This window comes from Mytilus trossulus, chromosome 2 (assembly GCF_036588685.1).
Source record: "Mytilus trossulus isolate FHL-02 chromosome 2, PNRI_Mtr1.1.1.hap1, whole genome shotgun sequence".
In the NCBI taxonomy this organism is placed as follows: Eukaryota; Metazoa; Mollusca; class Bivalvia; order Mytilida; family Mytilidae; genus Mytilus; species Mytilus trossulus.
The window spans coordinates 29,194,501-29,216,311 of record NC_086374.1 but is presented as its reverse complement, the minus strand read 5'-3'; the positions used below and the strand labels follow the sequence as shown (position 1 = coordinate 29,216,311).

At 33.6% G+C, this 21,811-nt stretch overlaps 1 protein-coding gene across 1 annotated transcript in view; it reads left to right on the top strand.

Annotated features, from left to right (window-relative positions):
• The window catches only part of LOC134706935 (probable methyltransferase-like protein 24), a 130,969-nt gene that overhangs the window by 11,188 nt on the left and 97,970 nt on the right, over nt 1-21,811 (top strand). The window lies entirely within an intron of this gene.

The window sequence follows — 21,811 nt, the reverse complement described above, 5'->3', positions numbered from 1 at the left end:
AAAATTTTTTTTTGGAGTTATTGAGTATTTTGTAAAACAGGGGAGGGTTTTTTACATGTCGCTCCGTATCTCAAAAATAATTTATGATTATTGCTGAAAACTTTACACACTTCTTTGTTATATTAATCTCAAGATCTGTATACTTTTAAGTGATGATTCAAAATTTTATTTTTGAGTTATTGAGTATTTTTGTAAAACAGGGGAGGGTTTTTTTTACATGTCACGCCGTATCTCAAAAATAATGAATGATTATTGCTTAAAACTTTACACACTTCTTTGTTATATTAATCTAAAGATCTGTATGTTTTTTGGTTTTGATTCAAAATTATATTTTAGTGATATTTAGTTTTTTGTAAAAAAAAAAAACAGGGTGGGGGGTTTCACATGTTCCGCCGTGTCTCAAAAACAATATATGGTTATTGCTTAACACTTTCTCAGAAACTATTTATGATTATTGCATAAAACTTTCACACAAGACGTCGGGCGTATCATGCGCTCATAGCGCAGCTGTTTATTTAGGTTTTATTCTGATTTTCAATTTGCGTGGGAGTTTATTATGTTTGCTATACTTTTCTTTTTTCTTTTTAATTTTGACCAGATGAATTAGAAATGTATATTAAAAGCTCAAACACTCTGTTGAATAGTTTGGTTCAAAGGACCACGTCATGGGTATTAATGAAAAGGAAAGACAATTATTTTATTTGTATCCATTTCTTTAATTTTCTTTGAACACACACACACACCTTACAGCAATCACAAATGCATTTTCGGAGGATTTTGAATTTACCTTGTCAAAACATTACTTAGAAAAAAAAGATATGTGATTTATATTTCCAATGAGGCAACTAACCCGAGAAAACAAACATCACGGTACAACCTTCAAACCAGCACACCCCATACTTTATATAGACAAGTTTTAAATTCGTGCACTTCCCCGTAAATAGTTTATGTCACATTGTTAATACTTTAACGTTACAGTAATATTTGGTGGTTAGATGATGCTGTTTACACCGATTTACTCTCGGTCAATCGGTGTACCTCTTTCATAAAGTACGAAATAAAAGTATTAGTAAAATTTCTTAAAATACTTGAAAACTGTCATTAGATAAGACAATGTGTACAGCTTGTCTTGCCCACACAGTTGAATTATTCATTTTGTGTAACATATTCGTGAATAATAACGTTATTGAGTAATTTGCGTTGCTTGCAAAATTTGTTGTAAAAGTACAATTTTCATAATCACTGAACTAGTATATATTTGTTAAGGGACCAGCTGAAAGACGCCTCCGGGTGCGGAAATTTCTCGCTACATTTAGTCCGGCTGCTTTGTGAATAATTGTGCACATGAAATTAGGCATAGACCTTCCTCAACTATTACTCTTTTATTTCAGATAGGGAGGCATTTGAAAAAAATTGTCTCACTTCCGGTAAAATCTAAAATGGCGGACGTCATACTTAAATCAGCCCAATATCGAAGGCTAGCGTGTAAAAAAGTGTTATTATCATGCTACTATTATAATGTTTGGTACAGACCTTTGTTTTAACGTATTGCTACTATAATAACATTGTGTATGAACTTTTCTTTGGTGCTTCTGATGGAGACAATGTATAAGACATATATCTTAAAAACCCTTACTTCCGGTAGTAGCCAAAATGGCGGATATAGAAATATCAATTTTTTATTCAAATTTTCAACTTTTTTCAAAATGTAAAGAAAATGATTCTATTTTGTGCTGGTCATTAAACTTTTGGCTTTAAGTTATCCCCAAAACCACTTATTCTAGCATGTTGTAAATGCTAAGATATAAAGTTGACACTTCCGGTTAGAATATGACGTAAATTTCAAAGATGAGTCCTCAATTTTTTTTTCGATGTAGAGTTTTGGATAGATTGATTTAAACAAAATAAAATCACTATAGTACTAAAAAATATTTAAAATTACTACTATTTGGTCAAGAATACATGCTTATTCACAGTCACCACCACATGCACACAAGGCATTGCACGGGAGACCCGATTTTACACATTAAGAATAACCGCAGCATCCTTTCTTACATCCATAATGTACAAGCCTCTGAAAAATGATGAGGTCTCAGAAAGAGTTTTTTTTAAAAGGGACCCTCTTTGTCCCTTCGCAATCCATTAGTGACAAGACTAGGTAGCATACGAGTCAATCCAAAGCTCGTCTCACTAAACACCTGCATTGTTACAAATGTATATTACATGTTTTACATGCTGGAAAAAACTAGAACAAGTCTTGGGAATAGCCTCAATTAAAATGAGTTTTCCCTTTGGGCAAAAATTGACTTTCTTGCTTCATTAATCATGTTAGATCTGATAAGTTTGTGCGATCTTACAGTACAACCCCGGTGATTTAGGCTGATCAATCATCATTCTTTATGTTAAAGACACACTGTCTTCAAAAACCATCAATGTCTCCCACGCAGTCTTTTTTCTTTTCTTTTCAAGCAAAGAGAGAACAGTATCACAACCCGTCATAAGGTATGGGTCAGAAATAAAAGTGTGTGATCACTAATTGCCTAGTGCATTAGAAATGTCATTGATAGATAGTAATCCAAAGATTTTTGCCTCCCCAAATACAATCCATGATAGTTCGTCTGCCCCTATGTCACGGAATAGCGAAATAGTATTGACAGCATCATCAGTGACTGTTAATCATGACTCTTTTAAGTGCGTGTTTCACTGCATCAGACACATGCACCATGATTTACGTTTCAGTCTCTTCATGTGAACATGGTGCTACATTTAAAATATATCACGTGGCGAATAAGATAGAATATCCTGAGCATTTGTTGCTACAACTACCATACTCATCAAAGATTCATCCACTCTTGTTACAGTCTCAAGGTATGTTATTAAGGTAGGGACATAACACCCAATCATCATACTCGTTAGGAAACACCTTGAAACTGTAACAACAGTGAATGTAGTGTTGGATGTGAACATAGACAATACTGGTGGTAGTTTCAAAGCTGCTTAAAGAAGCAAGGGCAACATTTAGGGGAAAGGGAATACACAGACGAACCCAGGATTAAAAACATCCTCAAAATTGGGAAAGTTTTCTGAGGGATGACGACAGTAAGAAAGAACTTTTAAGTTTTCATTCACAGAAGCTTGCAATAATCAATACAATTTTGAGTACAAGGTAGTTGAAGCAACAAATGCACAGGATGTTCAGTGTTATACATCACTTGATGATGTTTCAAGTTTAGTACCATGTTTACACGAAGAGACTGACACTAGAGTCAAGATAGATGTGTCTGATGCAGTGAAACATAGACTTAACTGAGTCATGACTCAAACAGTCGATACTGATGTCATTGCTGTTTCGCTATTCCGTGACATAGGGGCAGACAAACTTTGGTTTGCATTTGGAAGGGGAAAAGTATAAGATATATATCAATCAATGACCTTTCAAATGCACTAGGCATTAAAAGATAACACGTTTGCTGGAAAAGGAACTACGTTGGTGACATTAATGGAGTTTGAAGATGTGACTATAGCATTTAGAATGATGATTGACCAGCCAACATCACCATATTGATTTGATGTTTAATGTCATTGAAAACGACACGTGGTTTTGTTGGAAGATCGAAAAAAAAAAGAAACAGATTAGGTTAACAAGGCAAGAAAATATGTGTTTTTGCAGAATTCATGGATGTGAGAAACAATACCACAGTCTTTGTAAATGTTGGAAATCAGCTCTCCGATTGTGAATTGCGGCCTACTGAGTATGCTGATTGGGTATTATGTCCTTACCTAAATAAAATACCTTAAAACTAAATTACAAGTGGATAAAGTCTTGGATGCGTATGGTAGTTATAACAACAAATGGTCAGATTATTCTATCTTATCCACCACGTAATGTATTTCAAGTTCAGCACCAAGTTCACATTTAGAGGCAGACACTAAAATCATGGTGCATGTGTTTGATGCAGTGAAACACACACTTAAACGAGTCATGATTCGAACAGTCGTTAATCATGATGCTGTCACTACTGTTTTGCTTTTCATGACATAGGGGTAGACGAACTATGGATTGTTTTTGGGAGGGCAAAAGACTTTGAATTAATATCTATTAATGGCCTTTCAAATGCACTAGGCAATGAGTGATCTGAGTGATCTGAAACACTTATTGTTATCCATGTCTTTACCTATTATGATATGGTTCTCTCTTTGCTTGAAAGGGGGAAAAGACTATGTGGGAGACATTGATTGCATTTGAAGAGGTGACTTTAACAAAAAGAATGATGATTAATCAGACTAAATCACCGGAGTTTTACTGTAAGATCGCACAAACTTAACAGATGGGTATAACATGGTTAACGAAGCAAGAAAATAACTATTTGCGCAACAGGGACGGCTTTTTGAGGCTATTCCCTCAACTTGGTTTAGTCTTTTCCAGCATGTTAATCATGTAATATACTTAGGTAGATGTTTAGGGAGACGAGCTTGGGATTGGCTCTTATGCTACCCACTCCAGGTGGGGACAAAGAGAATAACTTTTGAAAAACTCTTTTTGAGGCCTCATCATTTTGTCAAAAGCTTATACATTGTGGATGTAAGAAAGGATACCGCGGTCATATTTAATGTAGAAAATTGGGTAGCCCGTGCACTGCGATGTGTGCATGTCATGGTGACTGTGTATTCTTGTATTCTTGGACAAATAGTAATAATTTTAAATAACTTTCAGTACTATAGTGTTTTTATTTTGTTTTAATCAATCTATCCAAAACTCTACATCGAAGAAATAGATTTAGGACTCATCTTTGAAATTTACGTCATATTTTTAACCGGAAGTGTCAATTTTATATCTACATATTTACAACATGCTAGAATAAGTGGTTTTGAGAATAACTTTAAGCCAAAAGTTTAATGACCAGCACAAAATAAAATCATTTTCTTTAAGTTTTGAAAAAAATGGAAATTTGAATAAAAAATTGATATTTCTATGTCCGCCATTTTGGGTACTTGCGGAAGTAAGGGTTTTTAAGACATATGTCTTATGCATTGTATCCATCAGATACCATAAAGAAAGGTTCATACACAATGTAATGATAGTAGCAATACGTTAAAACACATTTCAATTACCCTCCCTAAAAAATAAGCTTATTTAAGTACAATGTCAGCCATATTGGATTTAAACGGAAGTGGGGTTTCTGAAAACATCTAATCTATTTAATTTATCCAAAAGTAGTAAAAAAACAAAGGTCTGTACCAAATATTATGAGAGTAGCATGATAATAACACGTTTCAACACGCTAGCCTTCGATATTGGGCTGATTTGAGTATGACGTCCGCCATTTTGGATTTTACCGGAAGTGAGACATTTTTTTCAAATGCCTCCCTATCTGAAATAAAAGAGTAATAGTTGAGGAAGGTCTATGCCAAATTTCATGCTTGTAACAGGATGTGCACAATTCGTCTGAAATATGCTTGTAGCCGCCGGACTAATTGAAGACCTGTTGGTGACCTTCTGCTGTTGTTTTTTTCTATGGTCGGGTTGTTGTCTCTTTGGCACATTCCCCATTTCCATTCTCAATTTTAATGTATGTATCGGTATATTGAATTATGTATATATTAACAGAGAAACGAAGGATACAAAAGGGGATTGTAACTTAAAATACAAAAATAAAATAATGACCCCATGGCTAAAAAAGAAAAATGTCAAACAGACCAACAATAAAGGAAACCCAAGACTGAGCTTCATGAACCCCATCAACACAGAGGGTGATTTCAATTGCTTCGGATGGGTAGGAGATCCTGCTTCACTAGTGGCATTACTCTGTAAGTTCACACTCGGTTATTAATGAAAAATTATGAAAAGTGCATGGGCCTTCTGAGTTATATCGAGAAAATTTATAGATGCAGGGGCTTAAGATGACGACTCAGACGTGTAATCAAATTACACCTTTGTTTGTTGATTGAATTCCCCACTCCAGCTATTTGAATGCTATCATGACCTAGTAAATCGTATGTGTGTCCACGTTTTTGTCCCTTAAACATTAGCATTATCAATTTCCCCAACCTTTTGCTTGAAGCAGCTCTTATTTTAATAGTTTCATACCTTCCACTATAAGACTTTGGAAAAGTCTTCTTTTGAGTTGACAAAAATCCCCAAGTTTGGGTATATTTTTTACATGAATATTTTTTTTATACTAATTGCTTTGTTTACGAAATAGCTTGATGACACTCTGTGCTAAATAAAAAGTTATAAAAAGGGGGTTTTTGAGTTTGATAGATGCATTAATATTTGAATATTTATTGATGCAAGGCCTTAAGGTGGCTGGGGCGTCTTAATGAAAACTGACAGAATTTTTTTGATAACTTGTCAAGATAAAGCTTTTATCATGCTTTTTTCAAAACTGTATTAAAAAGTATGGGTCACCGGACTTTTTTTCACGCTACAGGTTGTGCAAAATTGTCAGATTTTGTATAGATTATTCATGGAAAATCAAATTTTGTGTGATAAAACGAAAACGTACTATACGAACTTTAAGATAAAATGTGAGAATATTGCTCTTATAACATGCTTTCAAATAAGCAAAAGAAAAAATGAGGTCACCGAACTTGTTTTCTTGCTACATATCAAAATAGGTAAATTCATAACACTTTCTATTGTAAAATTTACTTTATCGGAGTTATCTCCCCTTATTTGGCAAAGTTTGAAAAAATCTTATCAAACACAAACAAGGCGTTTTTACAAAATTACAACTGAAGTTATGTTAAAACACACAATTTTCTATATTTACATCAAAAGTCTTTTACATAATTTACATACAACTTTCAAAATTTGCACATTTCATCAAATATATAGACCAAAGATATCTGCTTATTTAAAATCCAAGATGGAGGAAGACACCCGAGCCACCTTAAGACAACGAATCATTCGTGTTATAAAATGTACTCCTTTGTTTATTAGTTGAATGATCCACTGCAGCTATTTGATCGCTATAAAGACCTCGTAAATTGTTTGTGTGTCTTCTTTTAAACACTATCAATATCAATAATTACTGTTTTAAATTAATAAATTCCACAAGCACAAGGCTGTTGATGGGAGACTATTTGATGATATATCACATATTTACATATTCACTGCCATATTATTTCATATTTCTTTTTGATAGCTGACCATGCGCCTTTTAATAGCTGACCATGCGAAAGTTGTACAGTTAGTCAAGGTCGTTAAAAACTCCCTTCATCATGATTTTGATATGACTTCAATTTTTGAAAAACGTTTGTACATTTATTTTCGCAGGACCGTAAACCGTTTAAAGTTTTATTAGATTAGTTTTTTCATATATTTTACTCAAGCGCCTCCTAACCGTCTCATATACACTATATGTTTTACTCAAGCGCCTCCTAACCGTCTCATATACACTATATGTTTTGCATACAGCCTCATTTTCTAAAACCGAAATTATAAAACATATATTATGGTTAGTTGTGTTAGTACACATAATTTTTTTCTTATTCAGAATAGTCGATGTCTTCACCTAATTGATTTTTTTTTATACTAATGGCTATGTTTAAAAAAGATCTTGTTAACTTCTTCTAAGATCTTTTAGATTTTTGGAATTTTGATCAAAGTTTTAAAATATCAAAATTTCAAATTGTGTTAAAGTTTTGAAATTTTGAAATTTTAACCAAATTATTAAAATATCAAAATTCTAAATATCGTTTATAAATTTGATAGTTTAGAAATTTGATCAAACTTTTAAAATACTAAACCTAACGCGCAATTTTGATTATTTCTCTTTTTGAAAGTTTGATTTTTTAAATGTTTGCTTAAAATATCAAAATAGAAAAGGGGCAATAAGAGGGATACCTGTAAAAAGTGAAACGAAATAAAAGCGGAACGAAACGAAACAATATGAATTAAAAACAAACTGATACTTAAAAGTTTATGTATGAAATAAAACGGACATTTGTTTAGGAACATCAGTACTAGCAAAGTCTGACTGAACTGACTGGGTATCATCTTCACTATGTCCCCCCTCTAAGTCATTTTGTGCATGAATTGTTGGTTCTTCCTCGGGTGTTGCTTCTTTTTCAGCAATTTCTCGCTGATTACATGCGGGTGTACTCCTACAAACTCCCGTTTTACTCTTTCTTCCGCGACCTCTAGCTGGCATGTTGCTGAATGAAATAAAAAATGTCCGTGAATTTTTCTGTTTTGTATGGAGTAGTTAAGACGTAACTAGAACCTACAGAGGTCGTTCTGCAAACTTTATGGACGTTGTAAGGACGTGGTAGGAACGTAGTGAAAACCTTATGGTCGTAGTAAGAACGTAGTGAACACCTGATGGTCGTAGTAAGAACGTAGTGAACACCTGATGGAAGTTATATAGACTTGACACGAACCTAATAAACACTTGTTGAACGTGGTGCGGTCTTTGTAAGGACGTAGAAGGGTCGTGTTAGAGACCGAATAACGGTATTATCAATCGAATTTGAGCAAGTTTCTACTACGTTTAAAAAAAAAAATAAGACGTAGTGGAAACTTCATGGACTTTGTCTCAGTGTGACGGGGGTTTAAGCGGTGACAAATTGGATGACAAAATTATTTTTTCTTTAATTTAAAAACCAGACGTACGGCTCTGATATTGACCATTTCACCTGCTGGTTTTATGACACTGATTGCATGGTGTCCTAATTAAGGTTGTGCTAGTCCACAGTGTGGGAGGTTTTTACTATTATCTTATTTACGCTGAAATTAAGACGGTACTAAGATCCAATATCAGCAAATTGGAACCAAGATACTGTTACAAGGTATTTACAAAAACTCATCATAGATGGATACCAGAATATAAATTTTGCCGGTTTTTGCGCCAGACGCGCGTTTTGTCTACAAAAGACTTATCATTAACACTCGAACCAAATGAAGTTAAAAGGCAAATAAAGTCAAATAAAATTGAAAAGGCCAAATAAAGTAAACTTTTAAATCCAACGTATAGCTCTGAATTTGTAAAAGTTGAAACCTTTCATATCATATATAAACGTATACCCTAAACATTATTTTCATGAGCATTAATATTTATGTAATAGTTACCGCTGTACTACATTAAGCACCAAACTGGCATTCATGTTTATGTGATAGTTGCTGCTTTACTACATTAAGCACCCATCTATCCAGTTGTAGGTGCCGGCATTTTGAAAGTTGAAAATTGTGTTCAAAAGTTTCTATCAGCGATAAATGGTAATCTTCTTGGGAACCAAAATTTAGATAATCCCTGTTTTTTTACTTGATACTATCACTAGGGGCTTTGATAATGGTACATTAAAATATTCTGATCCCTAATTTGATGATATAATATTCTGTGCCAGCAGAGGACAAAAGAAAAATTACCCATGCCTTTTAGTGATAAATTTTGAACCAGACAAGTTGATTAATAGCGATGAAAAACTTAATAAAATTGTTAGTGCTTCGACAAAACAACCTCACCCCACTTTTAAAGTTAAATGGTTGCTACCTTAAAGACAACGTTTGGACTAGTTATCATACACGTAGCTCCATTATAGGTTCTAAATCAACCACTGTTTTATAATAGTAAACAAAAGGAATAGATTTTTTTGTATTAAAGGATATTATTGTCCCGTATTTGCATTTTGTTATTTGGGTATTTTTAAGTTATCGTACGACAATCGACTTTGAGCAACTAAAAGTACACATGTACATCCAGTCAGAAAGGGGCGTGCAAAGAGAAGCCACACTGTCAGCTGCATGATGGATTTTTTTCCATTTTTGGCCGTACACCAATGTTGCTCTCAAAAACCAGTACAATGTAAAACGCTGAATTTTAAGTAAAGAATTCACCTACGGAACGCTGAAACTGAAATTTGAAATTCAAGAAAAATAAGAACGAAACAATTAAAGAGGTGTTTGACCAATGTGAAGTTAAAACATATTTAAATCCATCTATAAGGGAGACTTTGTCCTCGGAAGTTGAATCTTACGTTTCTTCGTAATTTGTATGTAAACAACCTATTTTAAATTATCGATTTTTTTTGTTGCCAGTGAGAAATATTTCATGAATGTTCCGGAACAAATTAGCAATAAATGCAACAAGGAGAGAGTGTGCATAATGAAGACATATAAAACCTTTCAATTAGTTTAGTTGAGGTCTGAAGCTGACGTATGATAGTAACTGCTAGCCTTATATATATAGTAGTCCTTTGTTATTTTATTAGCATTGTCATGTTGATTAGTTTTTTAGTTTGTTTCCTATTTTGACATAGGACTTGTATTTCCTATTAAAGTGCGTTTTACTGTTCGTATTACTGTGTGTTTTTCATTCTTTATTGGCTAGAGGTATAGGGGGAGGGTTGTGATCTCACGAAACATGTTAAACCCCGCCGCATGTGTGCGCCTGTCCCAATCCAGGAGCCTCTGTCCTTCTAAGTCTTGTATGATTTTGATTTTAGTTCATTGTTATATTTCTGAGTTTAGTATTACGTCTATAATCACTGAACCAGTACACTTTTTTGTCTAGGGGCCAGCTGAAACACGCCTAGCACAACTTTCATTGCGACGCTATATATTAAGTATTCCTTCCGTATCATTTCTTGGAACTGAAATAAATCATAAAAGGCAATATATTTTCATCATGCAATCGATAAACAAGAAAGGCAAACGTTTTAAGTGGTATGCGACCGATGCGCTTTTTCTGGAGCTACCTTCATCAGGAACGTCAAAAGGGCGAATAATACTATATGGTTTACTGCGAGTTGGTAATTTTTCACTGATACTTCTAAATGTTGGGCACTGGAAACACAAAATAGCTTTGAATTATTTATCTCAAACGCTAAACCTTATATAAAAGATTTAAATCAACGTAGTTGATTCCGGATTAAATAGGTTTACTTATATTTTTTTTTATAGATGCACAACCTTAAAATTTTAGGATACTGTTATCCCATGTGATGACTAATATGTTTCATAAAAAAAAAACGACTTCTTCTTTTCATTATTTATTTTGTTATTAAGAATGATTTGATATATTTCATGCTCTTTATTTATAACTAAGAATAGTTCATATCAGAGCCGTGTTTACATCAGTGATTACAGGTACCCCTCTTGTCGCCCCTTTATATTTTTGATATTTTAAGCAAACAAAATTGCGCGTTAGGTTTAGTATTTTAAAAGTTTGATCAAATTTCTAAACTATCAAATTTATAAACGATATTTAGAATTTTGATATTTTAATAATTTGGTTAAAATTTCAAAATTTCAAAACTTTAACACAATTTGAAATTCTGATATTTTAAAACTTTGATAAAAATTCCAAAAATCTAAAATTTTAAAACTTTTTAAAACTTTGAATTGATAAGTGTTACACGGACCTAACTCGTATAGTAATTTATATGGAATTACATTTGTATCTGATCTACTATGTATAAGCCAAGGAATTTTGCAAAATATTTGTTTTTATTGAGGATTCTATTCTGTTGTGAATGTTTGTTTTAAATTTCATAACATATCTACAGTAACATCGAATGTTATGATGAGACACATGATGAATGTTTTTTTCGCAAGACCGTAAACCGTTTAAAGTTTTATTAGATTAGTTTTTTCATATATTTTACTCAAGCGCCTCCTTACCGTCTCATATACACTAAATGTTTACTCAAGCGCCTCCTAACCGTCTCATATACATTATATGTTAACTCAAGCGCCTCCTAACCGTCTCATATACACTATATGTTTTACTCAAGCGCCTCCTAACCGTCTCATATACACTATATGTTTTACTCAAGCGCCTCCTTACCGTCTCATATACACTATATGTTTACTCAAGCGCCTCCTAACCGTCTCATATATACTATATGTTTAATCAAGCGCCTCCTTACCGTCTCATATACACTATCTGTTAACTCAAGCGCCTCCTAACCGTCTCATATACACTATATGTTTTACTCAAGCGCCTCTTAACCATCTCATATACACTATATGTTTACTCAAGCGCCTCCTAACCGCCTCATATACACTATAATTATGTTTACTCAATCGCCTCCTAACCGTCTCATATACACTATATGTTTTACTCAAGCGCCTCCTAACCGTCTCATATACACTATATGTTTTACTAAAGCGCCTCCTAACCGTCTCATATACACTATATGTTTTACTCAAGCGCCTCCTAACCGTCTCATATACACTATATGTTTTACTCAAGCGCCTCCTAACCGTCTCATATACAGTATATGTTTCACTCAAGCGCCTCCTAACCGTCTGATAAACACTATATGTTTCACTCCACCTAACCGTCTCATATACACTATATGTTTTGCATACAGCCTCATTTTCTAAAACCGAAATTATAAAACATATATTATGGTTAGTTGTGTTAGTACACATAATTTTTTTCTTATTCAGAATAGTTGATGTTTTCACCTAAATGATTTTTCTTATACTAATGGTTATGTTTAAAAAAGATCTTGTTAATTCGTATAGTGATTTATATGGAATTACATTTGTATCTGATCTACTATGTATAAGCCAAGGAATTTTCCAAAATATTTGATTTTATTGAGGATTCTATTCTGTTGTGAATGTTTGTTTTAAATTTCATAACATATCTACAGTAAAATCGAATGTTATGATGAGACACATGATGAATGTAATTTTCATTTTACATACGTAAATGCAATCAATATACAATTACAATAATCGAAAGACACATCAATGTACAATATTATCTTACCTCCTATACATTTCTAGGAATATGATTGGTTAAAAGCGTCCTCGTGGAAACCGTATATATCTAATATTAGGTTAGTTGGGAGGCGGGCTTATTTCATACACGGTTAGTAGTGGGGTTACGTCCCTTTATATTCCATATAAGGTAATAAGGAGGCAGGGCTTATTGCATACACGGTTAGAAGTGGTGTTACGTCCCTTTAGAAAAACAAAACAGTACTGAGAAAAAAATCTTAAAGGTTTCAACAGACAAAGAAAGTGATAACACATTTAAATCTAACAAGTTGTCATTGTTGGCAACTGTTTTTGTAGGATCAAAGGAAGTAGTTTCTTAATCATGTTAATGCTAACTGTATTGGAGACTTGCTCATTTTGATAGGTCACTAGTCTAAATTTCACACGTTAAGATAGTCGGTAAGATAAATTCGTTACATAGTGTGCTAGTGACGTAATACGGTATATATGGGGTCGGTAAATTCCATATTTACCGTATTAGGTCACTAGAACGTAATACGGTATATATGGGGTCGGTAAATTCCATATGGGGATTCGAGCTTCGCTCTCACCCCATATGGAATTTACTGACCCCATATTTACCGTATTAGGTCACTAGCACACTATGTAACTAATATTGTGCAACCTATCTAGCGAATGCAACGTTGGTGTTAAAGTTTCTTATTATCATAATGTAAACAGATGATCATTGTAGGAATAATTAATCATGGTGCTCGAAGTTTTTGAATATTTACAAACTTGATTGCATATGAATGTATGTACTTGGTTTTCGCTTATTTGTGTTAAATTTTTGATTTTCTGTTTATAAGAGCTGCTATTTTCTCTTTAGTAATTGACCATTCTCTGTAACTAGTTTATGATAATAGAGTTTAAGAAGTTTGTTTTAAATCTTTACTAAATATGTTTACCAGGTTTATCATGTTGTTGATCCCATCAAACAAGAATATAAATCTGGCATCTTATCGTATTTATTACATACTATTAGGTGGGATTCGGAGGGGTGTTGATCCCAAATCCCGAGCTTAAAATACATGAAATCCCGAGGTCCAAAATAAAAAAAATCAAATCCCAACATCCTGAAATACGACAAAAGAAATCCCGGATCCAGAAAGGGTCAATCCCGAAAACACGAGCTTACAAACACTAGATCGCGACGTCCCAAAAAAGGGCATGCCCCTCTTAATAGATTAAGTCTCATTTGACCACACTTCGGATATGCACGGCTTTTGGTTAAACCCAACAAGGCATCTTTAATTGTCTTCAAAACTTGCTTTAATATTTTTGGGATAAAAGAAGGGGTGGGTGGTTGATTGATGTGATTCCTTTTCTCATTTTTTTCTGTATGCAATAAGTCTTAAACACACGCCATGAAAGCTTATATAGTAACTATATATATATATATATATATATGGGTTCATTATTATTCGTTGTGTACCAATGTGTAAATGTTATCGCGGGTAAATATAAAGCACTTATTCAAATGATGAATAAAGAGCAAATTCTATGTAATCATATAACTTGGATTTGTCAAAACCAGGTGATCAAAATTTCACGAAAATACTTGTTTTCTTTTATCCACTACAACATTTGTACAAATTGTGTCTACATAAGTGAATGAACCAACCGTAATTCATTTAGAATCCTACGATGATCATCACACGACACTTAGATTTTCTCGATGACAACATCCGTTTTAATATGTATTATCAGTAATTTCAAACTAAGAACAATAGCTATATTGTCAATTTCACATAATCAGACGTATATTTTGTAAGTTGACTAGTGTTTTTAAAGTTTTATGCACAACATGTATTCTATCAACCATTAAAATCTGGCTCTGACAGAGTGTCTTTATGCTACTACTTGATATTTGGACAAGCCAAGCAAATATGAAGTTTAAAGGGTTTAAATCATCTGTCGACTAGGTATGTTGTAAGAACCACAACCAAGCTTTAGGATGAAATAGCAAGTACGTTTATTTGTATCCATTCCTATTTTGGACACGCCCATCTGATAACAATTACAACTGCTACTTTTGTAGGATTCAGAGTTTATCCTGCCAAAAGCAATGCTTATGAAATATAAATATATGATTTAGTTGCCATTATGCATACAATCCCCATGAGCCAAATTTCATCGTCCAACTTTCAATAATCAGCAGAAACCATACTGTCCAGTATGGTAAAACATACAAGTAAATTCCTTAAATTTATTTGATTTTTGTAATAAGATAGACAAATATGTGCATATGGTTTATCTTACGTGTTCACAATTGATGTATTCATTTTGTGTAACAGATTTGTAAATAATATGTTAACTTAGTGATACGTTTGCTTCGGTTGTTGAAAAAGTCTATGTTAATAATTATATTAAAGGGACATGTAAGATTTATAAATAGTCGTAATCCGAATATTTGTAAATGTGGGTTAACACTTATAGCATATAATCTTATATCTAAATGAAGGTTACAGTGGCGTAGCTTGCCTTCTGTTTATACCGAGGTAGGGGGTCAGGGGGGCTGCGGGCCCCTGACGCTATAGAGGTTTTTACAATTTGAACAAGAAAAAATCGTTAAAATAGTTGTCGTCCAATGCTATTTCATCATAATAATGTTACTTATATGCCTTACTATCTATACTCAAAGCTATATAAATAACAAAATACGTGAAGGCATCACATTAGACAACCAATGAAAAGTCAGTTTCCTGACTTGCTAGCAGTTACAGAAAGCAGGAACATATATATATATACAAATTTACAGATCTAACATTGTTGGGTTGATGTTTAGACGAGTTGTATATATATATATATTGACATACTGTTCCCAACAGAAAGCCATCTCAAAATGCCTAATGGCTCCCAATTTATTTTCAAGCCGTAGTACACTCTAATATAGTTGGCTGTACCTCACACGTCATATCACAAGAAATCATGACCTTGCTCGGTGGATAGAAGAAACCTGTACAAAAAGTTTAATACAGAAAAAAAACCAAAAAAAAACGCAAATATCAATGTTTATTTGTAATAAGTTTTGTGATGATCATTTATTTGGTCGTAGGTCACGAATCAACGAATTATAGATAATCACCACAAAATGACAGCTGGATTGAACAAACGAATTTCAGGATACACTAGGAGAAAAACATATGCTACATGTAAAGTGTAGCACGGCACTTGTTTTAGTGGTGTATTCCTTCGAAGGTCTTGAAATTACTAATTGAATGATTTTTAACTTTTTTTTCATTCACGATGAACATGAAAACCGGCGAATAACTAACATATACTTTATTCTGAAGTTTTCATTATAAATAAACAGTATTTGCTTGATTTTTTAAATATATATAAACTGACATTATGTATTAACTAACAGACATATTTCTCTGGAATTAGTGATTCCTTTAAATATTTTAAATTCCCTGCTTGTGAAAACGTACTATGAATTCAAAATAGCGAGAATAAAACTTGAGAACCACAACATATAAATTATTTTCTGTGCACTATAATATATAAATGCATATTTTGTTTTGTTTAGTACCAAAGTCAATGAACATAGTCGTAGGGGAACATGTCAACGGTTATAAATGAGGGTTTGAATGCTTAGAATGGGATTATCAAATATTTATTTTTTAATCATTGTCGCCCATATTTTGATTTTCCTTTATTTTATAATTTAGCACCATTTTAAATCCATATTCTTTTAAATTTAAATTAATTTCAGGGCCGATTTTTCTGTTTTCTTAAAACCTCACACAGGCCCTCATATACTAGAAATTATACTGACACAAAACTAACTAATTGACCTAATTCAATGGTAAAGTGATTTGATCGGGTGACTCGTGAGTTGCGTCCTCATCTATTCTACTCACTGTTTTCGCTTGCAATGGGGTAGGACAAAATAAATCTGATGTCGATTTCCTTTTACTCTGACAAACTTGAATTACAGAAAACTACCGTAAAGGGTATTTCCAAGTAGAGGAGGGAAAATTAATTCAAATGTTCCCATAAGTCTTGAATAATTCGTAAAGGGTATGAATCAATAACCGCGCCAACAAGACATAACAAGTTGCTACATTATTGTTTAGAAGCCAGTTTGCTGCAATAATCATTTAAAAGAAAATACGGTGAAGGATTTTTTTTTACCGAGGCAGTTGCCTCGGTTAGTTGCCTCTGTTGCCTCAACGTAAGCTACGCCCCTGTTAAATCAATCTAGTGAATAACAAAAATATTAATCGAGTGAATTGTGCAAACAAAATTCGTTCGTTTCACATCTGATTCCGACACCATTTTCACTGGTCAGTAGCGGGTTCGTTAGTCATTGGTCTAATCCTCGGTCGAATTAAACTGAAGACGTGAACATTGGTAGTTGCTGCGTCCCCACTATGCACGCGGCTTCTATGAGTAAGAGTAAAATCTGCTTGCTCAGAGATAGAATATTTTTTTCCAAATAGAATGAGATATATATATATAGCCTTGCAATTACCTTGCTAAAATCCGGCTTACAAATTAATGTAGTTGTCATTGAACTCATAAATATGAAATGAAATTTTGCATGTATTTGAACGACAACTACATTAATTTGTGTCGTCCAGTGATATGGACGTCACAGTGTATTTATTACTGGACGATAAACAACAAGTGTACGACCATCTCTCCATCCATCCAGTCTGTGAAGACTCAGTATGTGTAGCATGCGTTTCAGTCTTCACTTTAGTGGCTTATTCCCACAAGTTTGACTGTGTGTAGAGTGTATAACGTCCAATGACAAACAGTTCATGAATACATATTCAAGACGACAATATTTCAACCGATTGGTTTTGGAGAGTGTGGCAACCAGGATGAAATGTTTGAATTTTTACAATAACTAGAAGAAAAAAATAGGATTTTAGACAAGGGAAGAAATATAGCCTTCTTACTGTTCAGTTACCGATCCTCAATGAGTTGTTAAAAAATAAAAGTTGAAGGAATACGAATAATATAATTTATAACGAAGGATTCGAAATTTCCACGATATGTTATTATTCATAAATTATTATGCCCAGCGCAACGAAGTTTCTGAGGATATAATGTTTTTGCCCTGTCAGTCTATTATACATCGGCCAGCCCGTCAGTCCTTCAGCCCGTCAGACCTGTTTATGTCATCGAAACTCCTCTGAAACCACACAACATTTCATGAAACCTTTTTAGATCTACTATGTAGATGTGCATATCGACAGGAAATTATAATTCAACTTTTTCTAGGAGTTGAACTTATTTGCTTCAATATACTACTGCAACAGCTTTTTCTAGAAGTTACGCCACTTTGAAATTAGAATCAATTTCATAACAGTGTGGTCGACGGTGAAACTTTTGTTAGTTGTAACTTGTTTGTCTTATTTTATTGATTTTGTAACATTTGATTCAAATATGACTAAGTTCTTATCAAAAATCACCAGCACCGTATCAGGACCCACCAACACAGTATCAGGACATGAATAGATTGACAAAATGCTAAATTTTAATAAATTGCACTGTTTTTTCACAAAATAATTTTGTCCTGTTGGTTGCGGTAAAGAAAGCGGACTCTAGGAGCATTTTTGTTTTATTTTTTCAGTTCTAGATTTTCTGAAAATGAGCACTATTGTGTTACGCTTACTGAAACAGTTAAGAGGGTCACATTTTTAATGGTTTGCATATGAATCCATAATAAACAAGATTGAAAAATATCAACTGTTTCCTTCATTTTTGTATGAGAGAGAACGTCAAAAATCATCATTTTCGTCTTTGTTTACATATTTCCAATGATCAATAGCACCAGTCAGGACCGAATAACCCAATCTAATTAAAAACCTATCTCTCATCGCTCCTGTTTCTGATATGTCGCGTGGGAGATCTAACGAAACCCGCTTTGAGGTCACATGTGAGTGACCTCGGAGGTGTGTCTTTTTCGACCAATGAAATTGAGTCTTCCACGATCTTGGAAGTTTAACGTAAGGCAAAGGGATGTAACTCATTTTATTTACGACGAAATCGTTAGTCAAAATAATTCATAAACTTTTTTGATTGGCTTATTAATAGGTCGTCAACTCATTAGCATATCTTTATAAATTAATAACTTTTAGTTCACTCACATGTGAACTCAAAGCCGGTTTCGTTAGATCTCCCACGCGACATATCAGAAACAGGAGCGATGAGAGATCAGTTTTTAATTAGATTGCGAATCACCAGCACAGAAGCTTTGCTCGCAGGACAACCTTACCCACCGTGGACCCCTGACTTTAAGAAAGTTGTACAATTAAAGCAATACGGTACATTAAATTAGTGTACCAGAAATTTCACAAATATAATTTATGAAAACTGAATACCGTATATAGAAGGTATGCTAATAAAATATTAAATTAAGTTGAAGATTAACTGACAGTACAATTTGAAAGAGCCCAAAAAACAAAAACAAAAAAAGAGAAAAGGGCAAGCAGCAGTCTACAATTCACAACAGAGAAAACAAAAGACTGAGCGACTAGAAGCTTTAACAACTCGTGAATGATGTCATGTGCCCCAGATGTAAACAGACTCTGTTGAAGTTGCATGTAATTTGTAACGGCATTAGCGACAGAGCATCAAATGTTCAATATGAGCAGAAGAAGCACGACAGCAACACTATAAAAACAACTAAAATGTCTGCTTTCAACGTGATGTGTGTATTTGTCATAGTGTTGGACGGACTGTTTTCGAAGCCTGTTAAGTTCTTTGAACTTTCTTTCAGTAACTACAAGCATACTAAAATACCACATGGCTTACATGATTGGCAAAATAAAGCAGTTCTTGTTCGTTCTATTAGCAAGCTTATACGTGTGACTTTTGTTAAATACTCAACTAGTATTAAAGACGGAATAGCCGCAGTGTTTGCGGTAATTTTTGCGAGATGTCGATCACGCTTCATTTGTAGGATATATATACAAGTGCGGGAAAATACCAACAAATATAGATAATAAAGTACACTGGACACTTTTAATTTGCAAAACACTCATTTGCAAATCCGCTGCTGCCTCGGATTAGAGCTACAGTGTCGTGTATATAACGAAAACGTGCGGAATTACATGGGATTCAATAATTGCATTGCTTGTCTGCTGTTATTGTAATATATATTTTGTAATTTGATTTAGAAAAACATGGGATTTCAATATTCCATGGGACAAGGCAAAATCCCAGGGAATTGACCATTATCCCATGGAATATTGAAAATCCCATGTTGTTTTAAATCAAATTACAATATATATAAAATAATCACAGTAGAAAAGCAATGAAATTATTGAATCCCATTTAATCTCGCACATTTTGGTTATATACATGACACTGTAGCTCTAATTTGAGGCGGCGGTGTATTTGCAAATGAGTGTTTTGCAAATTAAAATTGTCCAATCCTAGGACACGTTTGAACGGGAAAATTATATAAGTAATACCTTACTTAAGGGATTGTACTTGGTTTTCATATGATGATGACATAATCTTTCAACCATTTTAATTGAGGTCTTGGGCTGGCATGTCAATAACTGCTAGTAGTTCTTTGTTAATTGATGTATCATTGTCATTTTGCTCAGTTTCTTTTGTAACATATTCTGACATCGGCGATGACTCGGACATTTTTTAAACTGAGTTGTACTGTGAGTAATATTGCTTTTTTCTTTATTCTACATTGACTAGAGGTATAGATGGAGGGTTGAGATCTCTCAAAACATGTTTAACTCCGCCGCTTTTTGCGCCTGTCACAAGTCAGGAGACTCTTGCCTTTATTAGTCTTGTATGGTTTTTTTTAATTCAAGTTCATTTATATGTTTTTGAGTTCTGTATGACCTCCTTTTTCACTGAACAAGTACACATTTTTATTTAAGGACCACCTGAGGACGAATACCGGTGCGGGATTTTCTTGCTGCGTTGACGACCCATTGGTATTTTTCGACTGTTTTCTGCTCTTAAGTCGGGTTATTGTCTCTGACATATTCCACAGTTTCATTCTCAATTTTATCATAATCTATGTTTTATTTCCAAAATGGGAAATCACGATTATGATATAAAGTATTTCAGTAAATATAACGTTTTTGATCATTTATTTTATCTATAATAAACACCTTGGTTTTTCGAATGATATTTAAGTATTTCACATCGTATATATTTGTTATCGACCAAATATTACACTCCCAGTACAATTGTCCTTGAAACAAATTGAAATGAGAAGCAAATCCTCCCCCCCCCCCCCCCCCCCCTCGAAAATTTTTAATAGTAACAACCACTTTCAAAGCCCGTGAATGAGTTTATCCCGAACTTTAGAACTTTGCGTTGGTATTTCTTTATCTTTTTTAGTATTTTGTGAACCATTTTCTGTTTTTTTTTCTGATTTTTTTTTCTATATGCCATGGTTCTGTTTGTTTATCTTCAATTAATGTGTTGTATTCATATTAGCTCTACTTTTCTTGTTCTGTATTTGCAGGAAATATTAGCCTCTGGGCGTTTATTAAGAAACAATCAATCAATCTCCCTTTGGTGTATATCATATACTGTTACATCTTCCAGACATAATTTGACCTTGACTTGCAATAGGTAACTGTATATGTTACCCTCAATCGGGAAAATTGTCACTGAACATAGCAACCAACAATCAATGATCAATCAATCGGGAAAAAAAAGATGTTTTCTTTGTAATAGCATATCATCATATGATATAGAATGCCATTAATTTCCATCAAAATAAATTTTGCTATCATTTATTTATCAGAACATTATATTATAAATATTATTGTTCTTCTTAGCCTGCAACTGTATGTATGTGACGACCTTTAGTCATGGCTTTGTCATTTTCTTTCGACTTTACAGTTTTGAAGATTCCATTGGCTTTTTTTGTCTCCACCTTCATAGCCGGGTCATCAATACGATCTACTAGATATATTTTAAACGTTTATACCCTCATTCTTCCTGCATCTAAAAAATTGCGATGGGCGTGTATTCAACTAACTGTGTCAAAGGAATGTAATCAGATATAGACTCTTCAAAGTTCTATGAATCTACACCCAAATCTTCAACCACAATTTTTATAACGTTTATCTT